General features: G+C 43.9%; 1 pseudogene; it reads right to left on the bottom strand.

Annotated features, from left to right (window-relative positions):
- Positions 1-1,988: 1,988 nt before the first annotated feature.
- LOC136656583 (5S ribosomal RNA) lies at positions 1,989-2,107 on the bottom strand (annotated as a pseudogene).
- Positions 2,108-10,438: the final 8,331 nt, after the last annotated feature.

Below are 10,438 nucleotides of genomic sequence, written 5' to 3'. Positions count from 1 at the left end.
GCGTTTAGATGACTCCAGGCACGCTGATTCAAAAGACATGAACTTGTTTTCTAGAATATTCTATAACATTGCGTATTGTTTTTTCTTTCAAGTCTTTCAAAGCCCCTCTGGGCTCAAACTCCACATACCAAAGAAACAACTTTCCATTCCCTCCTGGGTTTGTCGTCATTTCCATGATATCCCTGTGAAAGTCCAAGTGATAGGAACAACGGAGAAGCATTTCTGCTATTTGGGGGCTACTACACACCTATCGAAGTGTTCCCCACCCCCCAAAGGTACAAGTTTTAGCAACTATAATAATCATTAGCAGAGCAATCCTAACCTGCACTGGAACAGGCAGGCTGACTGGCCTGCACTGTATCCAGTGCAGGTTGAGGCGCAACTCAGAATACGCAAACTTATGTCCCCCTCGCCCCAAGTAACACCCTGGTCAGCCTTATGGGGCTACCTGGATTTGCACCAGCAAAATCTCTGGTGCAAATCCAAGCAACTTGGGTAAGGCCGACCAGTCCAGGGATAGGGGTTAGGATCCAGCCTAAGTGCCAGATGCTGGTCCCATCCTCCTCCCCAAGCCATTCTGCCCACTGGCCTGCCTTGGGATGTATCCATTCCGTTCCCCCCTCCACCCTCCCTAAACCTCTGTGCTGGCCTAAGGAGGCCAGCGTGAACTTATCCGGCTGTATCGGTGCGGAGGCACAAATCCTTGCACTGGCCCGTATGACTCACAAGGAGACACAAACGTATCTTTCGGCACTCTGCGATACTCCTGGGCCAGCACAAGGGACTTGCGCCGCCCAAGGAGCGCCTAGGATTGCATTCTGAAAAACTCTCATGTGATGACAGCAGAAATGAAAAGACAAAGGAATGGAAAGGAATCCAAACGTTGTTTGCTTTGTTATATTCTCACAAAATATGAAGTGAGTCAAGACCTGCGACCTCTTCACTGTGTCAGCTAGTTGGAGGATTAATCCAAAAGAAGCCTCATCAACTATTTAATAGACAGCTACTGTTGATAAAAAAATTATATGATTGGCCATGACTGTCTGCCTCACATATTCTTCCTAAGCAGGAACAAATGTTAATGTATCCAAAATCTCTTATTTGGTGATCTAAGGAGAAAATTAGTAGCCAGACATTTTTAAAACAGGCTCTTAATTTCAGCCCTAACATCAACAGACTTAGGAGCTTTGGTCTACCATATTAGAAGCTTGGAATCCAACTCAAGGCAGTTATGGGTTGGCATGCGACCTACTAAAATCTATTACAGTAGTCTTTACGTTGTGGCTAAATTCAGTACACAGTGTCCCTGTTATCCTGTGTCTCAGACTGGGGTAATATTCAATACATTTGATTAATATTTTGTCAGAGTTTGTTGTTGAGACATGTCTTTGTAAAATTTCCATGCTATATTTTCCCTTTGGAGACGCGAGGCCTTTCATAAGCGTGGACTGTGCCCTTCCCCATAGAAACCATAGCCAGTGGCTATAGAAACACCAAGTGCCTGGTGAGGAAGAGGAGAAAAGAAGCAAGCAAGGCATATCTCGTAATGATTTATAATGATACCTCATTCTTGTTGTAATATTTCCATGGCGATAATGATTTTATGATGATTTTTTAACATTCAACTCATTGTATTTGTATACTTTAATGATGTGAGCTGGTGGTGGTGGTGATAGGAGTCCAAAAGAAAGCATCTCAAAATAATAAATTTAGGAATGTGAGATTTGTGTCAGTGGTTTTCCCATTACTTCAGGGTCAGGGGCTGCAAATGAGGCGGTGGCCCTGGCAGGAACATAAGAAGAGCCCCATCTGATCCTGTGGGGCTCTTCTTATGTTCCCGCCAGGGCCACCCCCTCATTTGCCACCCCTGACCCTGAAATAATTGTGGTGATGTCATCATCACCGCAATTACTTCTGTGCTGCTGCCTCCTTTCCCCCTTTGAATAAAGGTTGGTTGGCAACCTTCAGTCTCGAAAGACTATGGTATAAGCCTACAGCACCCAGTGTTCCCAGGCGGTCTCCCATCCAAGTACTAACCAGGCCTGACCCTGCTTAGCTTCCAAGATCAGATGAGATTGGGCATGTGCAGGGGAGGAAGGAAGCAGCCCAGGCTCCATCAAAGTTGTTTCACATTGCTGGAAGCATCACCTAAGGGGCAAGCACCGTCTCCCTCCTGGAAGTGGTGTTCACTTCCTAGAAGTGACACTCACCTCCTGGGCGTGCTTCCAGCAGCTCCGATGGAGCCTTTCATGCCACTTATGAGCAGCATGAAAGGCTCAGAGGAGGCAAGTGCCACTTCTAGCTGGCTACCCGGCTGTTCTGAGGGCCACCCTTTCTTTAAAGAAGAGGAGGGCAGCCCTCAGATCGGTGTGATTCTGGATCGTACCGACAAAACCGGTGGGGGGGGGAGATCAGGTCACAGCTCTGCCCCATAAACCTGGCATCCTGGGCATTTGCCCCCACTGGGTACGTCGGACATTTGCAGCCATTGGGTACACCACTCCTTGGTGCTGTGCGCTCTCTCTCTCTCTCTCTCTCTCTCTGTGTGTGTGTGTAATGGATATTACATTCCAGTTTTGATAGGCTCAAGTATTTCTGCAGTGTTGTTTTTCAGTAGTTTGGTGTCCAAGTAAGCAGGAACTTGAACTGATCTGTTTTTATAGTATAAATTTATGGTGTCTACCAATGTGTCTCTGACACCATTTTATGAAGAACAAAAAATTCCGGATATATACAAAAAAGGGTTCAGTTATCATCACTGCAACATATATTGTATTATGGGATGTTAAACCCTGCTAATTCAACCCTGCTGTTCAACCCCTGCTAATTGGGTAAGAGGCACTTTTTCAAGTGGGTGCTCCTTTTTTTAGCAGGGGGAGAGTAACTGGCCCACCTCACCCCAGCACTGTCTGTTCTAGTGGCTGTCTGCTGGTATTCATTGGCATCTTTTTAGATTGTGAGCCCTTTTGGGACAGGGAGCCATTTAGTTATTTGATTTTTCTCTGTAAACCGCTTTGTGAACTTTAGTTGAAAAGCAGTATATAAATACTGTTAATAATAATAATTAAACATGAAAGCAGGCCAAACCTCACCACCTGTAAGCCCTCCCCCCCCCCACCACTACAGGGGAAGGCTTGGGGCAGAGGTCTGCTTTCCCTATTGAAGGTGGATGATTTATTACTGACGTACAGGTGCAGAAGGTCACAGTGGTGTCTGTTGCAAGGTTGAAGAAAGCAACTCAAGAAATCTCGGTACTCAGGAGTGAAGGTTTGCAGGCTTTTATTTCATTGCAAACGGGACTAGTGTCCAAAGCATGAGAGCAATTTCTCAATATTAACTGGACCCTTTATACCATTCTGGGTTCTTTGTTTGAAAATTTAGACTTCCCATTGGCTGAAGTTTGACATCGTAGATGAGGCTGACACTTAATAGGCTATAGATAACTTTAGAGACACCTGATAGGCTTGTTTCAGGTTACAGTTCCCATAAAAGGTAAAATGAAATAATTAAACATATTGAATTACAAAGTTCTCAAAAACCAGTAGAGTGTGCTATAACATCATCTATCCGGTGTTGACCCATTGTTGACCCTTTTTCACATCCTTCAATTCAATTAAAAATTGTTTTGACAAGGTTTAGACTACCCTCATTAAAGGAGAACACAAAAACAAACACAGGTGTGAAGACCTCATTTTTGGCAGAACTTCAAACTCACTTCTTGGCATTCATCCCCTTCAGACTCATCCTAATTAGGATGGCCTTGGACCACCTGTCTTATCTCTTCTGCATTTCTTCTCCTGGTTTTAGTAAGACACTGTGGGGCCCTCTGCAAACCTCTGTGAAGCAAAGACCTTTAAACTTCCTTTAACAGTTTCACTAAAATAAAGCAATTTGACTTCTATGTCTTAATTCTATATAATTATTGTGACCTTTTACTTTGGGTACATACTTTGGTTTGGTATCAAAGGTTACTTGGTCTCCATATGTATGCTTTTGCTCTTACAGCATGAAAGTATAGTTACAGAGTTTTTCTGGGGGACACAGGTGTGTTTAACTTCTGCCAAGTCTTGCATCTCCAGCCATTGCCTAATGCTGTTATCTAAACTAAATTCCAAAAAGTGTATAACACAGCCTTTGAGGCCCCAAAGTTCCAGCCTCAGTCAGCTTATTGCCTTTAATAAAATCAAGCAGCTTTTACTATTCTCTGTGCTTCAGACTTGCAAAATGATTCTTTCTAAACACCAAGCAGCCTTTTTTCACTATGCTTATGTGTTGCTCCAGTGGCCTTTACATGTGGGTTTCAATCTGGGCTCACCGTGCCTCAGTGTACTAGAAGTGAATGACCCTTAGGGTGAAAGGACATTCGCAGCAGCATATTTGGCATTGGTCTGGCCTCCCCTCCCCCCCGCCTCCTGAAAATAGCTGTACAAAATGCAAATAGATTCTGAAAAATCAGTGCAGTTCAGTGGGCAAAGTTAAGGTTCCTTCACCAATATATGTACATCATAGGATTTCCCATCACTGTATACTTGATGGCTAGCAACAGAATGTGCTGTGTATGTACTGACTCAACTGAAAATCATTTAGATGATTTACTGTCCAATCCAACCCTGCACCACTGTTGCCAATGCAGCTATGCTGATGGAGTGAGTGCTGTACCCAGTGGTGGTGCTGGGGCAATTGGGCAGCCAGCTATGCATGGCAGGGAGGGTTTGTTTACACAACAATGGCAATAGATTTGACAGAATGTTCACTTAATGACCTAATTGAATAACAACAGGGATTGGAGAACATATCCCCGTTGTTAAGTGGCACACACCTGTAATTATTTTTTACTTGCCTGGTAGGGTGCCTGATTGCCTGCGGGTCTCCTCAGACCTATGTCACCAGCCAGTATGCCATCCATTTTGCTGGTGTGCATCCAAGGAGAGAAAAAGGGAAGGACAGCCTGGGAAAGAAGGAATAGGATCTAATGCATCCTGGTGTCACTGAGATCCTCGTCCTCCCTGTCCTCTGTCCTTCCCCATCCTTCATGAAACACCCCTTGCCCTACCCCTCCCCACCCACAGCACACCTTTGCCATCAACTTACCAGCACTGATGGAGCACTGATGCTTTGCACACTGCACCAGTGCCCATTTGCAGTATGGTCCAGAAGTGCATGACAGTCACCTGGCTTTCACACCTCTCTAAAGGGTCTTTTAAAGTACTCTCTCTAAACAATAAGTTGAAGCAGAAAAATTTATTTGTCTTCATGAAGCTCATGGAAACTTATTTCTTTTGGACACCATTATGATACCAATTTAAAACACCAGAGCACTATTAAGTCTATGCTTATTTTATTAAAATATTCCCATAACAGATACAATTGTAAACATGCAAAGTTCTTTGTGCAGCATAGAAATGCTAACAGCATGCCCAGGATCCATAGTCAAGTCATGTTAGACAGCCCCACATTTATTTAGTCCAACATCACTAATAAGATGTCCAGCAGCAACATGCTCCTGAAAGAAACTACTAATATCCTCCATCTCAGAAAACAAAAATATGCCCCAGCAACAATCACAACCCAAAAAATCCATTGAGCCAAAACATTATTTTAAAACTATCAAACAAACCCCTACACTTGTACATGTGATCGTCCCCCGAGGAGATGAAATGAGAGAGAAAATAAATCACAACAGACAGATGTGAGTCACGGCACTTAACACACGATAGGAAGGCACTCATCCTGTGGGGACCCGAACAGGGAATTACAGCATTTAGACAGACAGCAAAGTCTGTTGCAGAGTCACTGCTTTACAGTCCATTGCTCTTGGCCTCTTGTTGGTTGCTCCCATTACATTCACTTATGATGAAGAGAGTGACTTAAGGGTGGTTTTTTTCCCCCATTGCTACCTCTTTAAGGGCCCAATTCAGAGCAGTTGCTTGCCGGCTCGTTGCCAGCACGCACTGTCGCAAATGTGCCAAGAGGCACATTTGCAGGCGTTACCGCTGGCCCAGCACGAGCCCAAACTGGGATAGCAGTGGTTGGAGGCCAGTGGTCTGCCACCCCGGTGCTCACTCAAAGTGCTGGGCAGCAGAGAGGTAAGTTGGGGCAGGGGGGAGGAGCGGAGGCGGCGTACCGGGGTGGGCAGGGTGAAGGCACGGCAGGGGGAGTGGGCAGAATCGGTGGTGCTCAGCTCCCCTGGATCAGGACTCCAATGTTGGGCCTAGCAACCCAACATGAGGGAACCTTACTCTGTGCAGAGTCATTGTGGGGCTGCTTCCCTTACTCAAGGGAAGGGGACAAATGTCCTCTTCTCTGCAGGAGCTACAGCCAGCTGCCCAGTATGTTTAGGATGCTGCGGCAGCCTCACGCACCGGGCAGCTCAGGATTGGCTGCCCAGTAAGTACTGTACAGCATTTAAGTTGACAAACAGGGATTTGCAAGCCATTGCACCTACACTTGTTATGTAGCTAACCTCATTCCTCCAGACTTATGGAGATTAAATTAGAATCACAGGGGAAATGCAGGGATGTTAACACAAAAGTAATGATGTAGAAAAGTAACAAATTGAGTGCAGTGTTTACTCCACAAGTAAATTCAGATTTTTAAATGTGGAACAAAACTATCCTGTTGGGATTGTTAGACACACTTTTAAAATGTGGTTGAAAAAGAACATTTGTTCAACTTCAGCGTGCTAAAATGTTCAGATCTGCTAACATAATTTCCCAGATATTTACAGTGCAGACAATACCAGACAATGTTTTCCATCACAGGACCTTTGAGAGGAATTTTATCACGGGGTACAAAGTCTCTTTTGGGCCCCTTCCCAAAGAGGGAGGGGGTCAAACAGAGTGGGGGGTGGCAATGGGAGTGGGCAGAATGGGGGCAAAACAGGCAGGAGGAAAGTGGCAACAGCCAGAATAGTCTTTAGAGCCTGGTTCTACCAATCTTCCCAATGCAGAGTTCAGGTCTATGTGCCTGCTTGGCATTGGCAGCTAGATACAGTATACAGAAAACCAAACACACTCCTAAGTCTCTCTAAAATCTTTCAAATATAGAATTTGTTGCAGGAGATTAGCATTGTTGTGTTTAGAAAGCGACTTTAGAGTGGTTTCCCCCCCCCTTGCCAGCACGCACTGTCACAAATGTGCCACACTTAGCATAATTTGCATCATTGTATTTAGGCTCACACTAGAATGGAAAGTGTCCTGTAGTTCCATAGCCGTGTCCCTGAGCTCCTCTATATTCCTTCATGGGAAGTGGATCCACACACCAAAGAGCTACTGTAGCAGGTCCATTTCCTCCTGAATGTGGCATTGTTAAGGAATGTATGCATTCCTGGGCCTGATGTGTATGGCTTGTGGCAGTAGTTGCCGCAGCATGGGCAGTGAGTCTGGGTGAGATTGAAAAATGGAAGATCCCAGGAAATTTCTCGGCCCCCTCCTTTGGCTCTTGGGTCCCCTTTCTGACCCTGGGCCTGGGTACAAATTACCCCCTTTACCCCCTCTCATAGGTCCTTGGATGGATAGTCCTTCCATCAATCCTTTGTGGTTTTCAAATGAGGTCAAATGAGTACATGGGATTCCCCATTCACTTCAGCAGAAGGAGCTGCCTCACCACTGAGCTGAATGGGCAAGCTTATTTGCATACGTGCTGGGGGTGGCAGATCTGCTTACCCACATAGCATAGTTGACTGCAGTCAGGAAGGAAACAAATGTTTCATTCACTTTCTAGGCTCACCATCAGTTTATACAATAACCAGTGGTCTTTGTTTAATGTTTAATAGAATTCAGCAAGTATGTACTTTATTGGAAATAAATCTTTGAAGTGGTTCTACACAGCTTGGTTAAAAAAAAAAATAGCCCTACCTGCCCTACTAATCACATGATTAAAATTATGTGTCATAAAAAACAAACCTAAAAAGTTTCATGGAGATGAAAATAAGAAAGCACAGCCTTCCTTAGTTATGCTACATTTTCTAACCTTATTTTTGTGCTGCTGCTTTGGTTAGTGTGTGTGCGAGGGTCAGTCTAATATAAATCCCATGCAGATATTCAGTGCCAGTTTACTAATGCAAAGACAGTGACAACAGGAAGCCACTGCTGCCTTTATACTGGGAGACAGGAGGGTCTTTCTAGCTTTTATCAGCTCTTAAAAAAAAAAAAGGAAAGCAAACATTATCTATTGTTAATTACCTGTAAAGTAGGGCTTTAGCCACTTCCCCTGTTCCTAAGAGCTCTGAAGTGAAACCTGAAAGAAGCCACCCATTGTTTTCAATTGTGCAAGAGCCAGAAGCAAATAGGGCTCAGATTGCAGTTCTGAAAGGCAACAGGAAATTGGCATAGCGCTAATCTGCCCTGAACTATTCATAGTAACAAAAGGCTACATTCCTGCTAAAACATTCCCCATTAGAAATCCAAGGCAGATCTGTTGGAAGAAGGACCACAGAATAAATTTGTGGAAATAAAAGCTTTTTAATTAAAAGACTCTGAGATCTGGGCATTGGTTCCTGAAACTAACATGTATTATGTATGTCTCGTCCGCCCATACAGAAAAGCCAAATGCCCAGGGGCATTGTTGCTTTCCCAGATGTCTTGCCTGGTGATCCCAAAAAGAAGATAGGCTGTGAACCTTGTAAAGCCAATGCAGCCTTGGAGACCACACTGGGGAGATCACAAGAACGTAATTTATATTTGTAACATTTTTTTAAAAAATGTTGATGGAAGGTATATGTCCTTTACCTTTCCCGCTACTGGCTACTTTTTATTCCTCCTTTTGCAAGCAGTCACAAGATTAAGCAGAAGCAAAGCTCAGTCTTTTAATAACAGATAGAGAGGCACAACAGAGGTGCCCTTCAGGGAGAAAGGCAGATTGCAAATCAAATAAACAACAACATATTGCTGGGAAATGGCCAGTGAGCAGATGAGAAAGTAGCCATTCAATTCCCAAGAACTATTCTTCACTACATTTCTTTTATGACAGGATGCATGGATGCTTATGATACAGTAAGGCTGCAATCCTAACCACACTTTCCTGATAGTAAACCCCATTTACTTCTGAGTAAACCTGGTTAGGATTTTGCCCTTTGTCAGTCACAGGATCCCTACCTTAGTTAAGTTACTGTCTCAAAACACACTTACGAGGGGGGGGGGTATTCCCAGTGAACGCACATGGGACTGTGTTGCACATGACTCTACAGCATAATTCTGTGCATAAAATAAGATTCTTGTGGTGCCTTTAAGATTAACAAATTCACTATGGCATAAGCTTTCCTGAACTACAGTCCATTTCAACAGATCCAAAAAGAGGTTTTACTGGCTTTTTGCTGATTATCAAGTACCTCTCTGGAAGTGAATCAGATACATCTTTACTTAGTATGCAGTAAATAGTATTCATTATGCTCTGTGGAACACATTCCCAAGTAAGAGTGCAAAGGACTGCAGCCTTACTTACCCAGGCATTTCACAATGTTTAATTGTACTTCATTTTGTAATTATATACCATAGGTAGCAGAGTGTTCAGTTTATAGCAGGGGTGCCCAAACCCCGGCCCTGGGGCCACTCGTGGCCCTTGAGGCCTCTCAATGTGGCCCTCAGGGAGCCCCCAATCTCCAATGAGCCTCTGGCCCTCCAGAGATTTGTTGGAGACCGCACTGGCCCAATGCAACTGCTCTCAGCATGAGGGCGACTGTTTGACCTCTTGCGTCAGCTGTGGGATGAGGGCTTCCTCCACTGCTTGCTGTTTCACATCTGTGACGCAGTAGCAACAGCAAAGGAAAGGCCAGCCTTGCTTTGTGCAAGGCCTTTTATAGGCCTTGAGATATTGTGAGACCTTCATTCGTTCATATAAGTTCATCTTTAACATATTCATTTATGTAAACTTATGAAAATTTATTCAAATTTTAAATGTAAATGAATTCTTCCCTCCCCCCGGCCCCCAACACAGTGTCAGAGAGATGATGTGCCCTCCTGCCAAAAACTTTGGACACCCGTGGTTTATAACACAGAATGCTTTATAATTCTGTATCACTCAAATTTCTAAGATCAGGTGCATGACAAGAGTTGTCTTCACTATATTCCCTTGTTTCCATGAGAGCTTCACTACTTAATATTTGTGCATATGGTTCAAGTTGAATCAGGTGTAACTGTTTCTAATATGAATTGTAGTGTCTGCAATTTGATTTAAAAATTCAGAGGAGCAGGAAGGTTACACTTTTCTCAATCTGTGAGCAAGCATTATAAGGTATGGTGTCAATCCCTCCTAGCACTTTTTACTGGAAACATTGTATTAGGGCTATCTTCCCAGTGTGCAATTTCTCAGAATATAGAAAATATTAAATATTTGAAAACACAAAGCATGAATTAGTGTGACATCACATAAGTGCAGGAAATTAAAACAAATAGATCATGCAGTGCCCTCCAGAAGGAAACAAGGTGACCATCTTTGGACC

The sequence above is a fragment of the Tiliqua scincoides genome, chromosome 6, assembly GCF_035046505.1.
Source record: "Tiliqua scincoides isolate rTilSci1 chromosome 6, rTilSci1.hap2, whole genome shotgun sequence".
Classification (NCBI taxonomy): Eukaryota; Metazoa; Chordata; class Lepidosauria; order Squamata; family Scincidae; genus Tiliqua; species Tiliqua scincoides.
The sequence above is the reverse complement of the archived record's forward strand: the minus strand, read 5'-3'. Positions and strand labels throughout refer to the sequence as shown.